Source organism: Octopus bimaculoides, chromosome 10, assembly GCF_001194135.2.
Source record: "Octopus bimaculoides isolate UCB-OBI-ISO-001 chromosome 10, ASM119413v2, whole genome shotgun sequence".
NCBI lineage: Eukaryota > Metazoa > Mollusca > Cephalopoda > Octopoda > Octopodidae > Octopus > Octopus bimaculoides.
In genome coordinates this window covers 14,846,402-14,848,011 of record NC_068990.1, presented here as the reverse complement: position 1 = coordinate 14,848,011, position 1,610 = coordinate 14,846,402, and the positions used below count along the sequence as shown (strand labels likewise).

Here is a 1,610-nt window from a genome sequence, read left to right as displayed (position 1 = left end):
CTGTTGCGGCAAGTGAGATTGAAACTGAACCAAATTTGATGACTGGCACCCGTGCCAGTGGAGCGCTAACAGCACCATCCAAGCGGGATCACTGCCAGAGTAGCCGTCTCACTCCCATGCCAGTGACACATAAAAAGCACCATTTAAGCGCGATTGTTTCCAGCTTTGCCTTACTGGCACTTGTGCTGGTGGCATGTGAACAAAACATGGACTGACTCCTGTGCAGGTGGCACGTAAAAAACACCATTTGAGCGTGGCCGTTGCCTGTACCGCCAGACTGGCCCTCGTGCCAGTGGCATGTAAAAAGCACCCACTACACTCTCAGAGTGGTTGGCATTAGGAAGGGCATCCAGCTGTAGAAACTATACCAGATCAGATTGGAATCTGGTGTAGCTATCTGGTTCGCCAGTGCCCAGTTAAATCGCCCAACCCATGCTAGCATGGAAAGCAAACGTTAAATGATGATGATGATGATGATGATATAAAATATATATCAATTAAATATAAGGAGAAAATCTATACTTGATTTTATCAAGTAGCCAGCATGTAAAACCAATTAAGGTAAAAGATTAATACTCAGTATATAATTTTTAGAAATACATTGTGTGTATAAGTGTGTATATTTTTGATAAAGTAGTTTGACTTCAGCGTCCCTTTCCAGCGTGCGGCTTTACTTATAGTAACAGCCCTTGTAATATAAATGAGTAACAAAGCTGTACAGGTGTCAAATCATTACGGCCATTTCAAGAGACTCCTTTAATTGATTAATGCAACTACATCATTTGAAAGAAACTGTTCTCGTCAGATGATCGCATAAATTTCAAATATATTCCCATCAATAATGGAACTCAAAAGGAACAATGTAAATATTTTGAGTTCCATTATTGATGGGAATATGTTGAGAAAATGGTGGTATCCATTTTGTTTGAAGTCTATGCAGTCATCTGCCAAGAACAGTTTCTTTCAAATGATTAAATGTTTTCATTAATCAATTAAAGGAGATACTTGAAATGGCTGTAATGAATTGATACCTGTACATCTTTGTTACTCATTTATATATTATTCACCTAATTTGAAACCAGCACTTTGGAAATACTATAGAAAGTACATGTCTGAATTACCAAGAGCAGATATCTTCACTTTGTTGGGTTACATTGTCTGTACACACAAGGAAATCAGGTACAAACGCCCCTGCATGGAGTCTTGTTATTCAACAATCAATTAATATTGTTTGGGTGTGTGGATTATACTGACTTAGCAAGGTGTCTCAATTTAAGTACCTAATTCAATGGATTCTTTATATATATATATATACTAGCAGAAATACCCGGCGTTGACCGGGTTAAAGAGAATAATGAAATCTAAAAACGCTGTCGAGACTACGCATCGTCTTTATATATAGAGATGTATATACACACACGCACCCAAACACACGTATATATATGTATATCAATATAAATATATGAAAGTCAATGAAGTTTCGTAAAAGAAGGTGATCATGTACATACTTTCTTGCTGTTGTGATTATAACACCTCATTGTAAACTATGTTCCTTGTTTTCCCTTGTGGAGCATATACAAATAGGTTTTTTGTTGCTGCCCACTCTTGAG

The 1,610-nt window shown here is 37.6% G+C and overlaps 1 protein-coding gene across 1 annotated transcript in view; it reads right to left on the bottom strand.

Annotated features, from left to right (window-relative positions):
• Positions 1-1,610, bottom strand: part of LOC106875015 (chitinase-3-like protein 1) — a 30,582-nt gene that overhangs the window by 742 nt on the left and 28,230 nt on the right. The window lies entirely within an intron of this gene.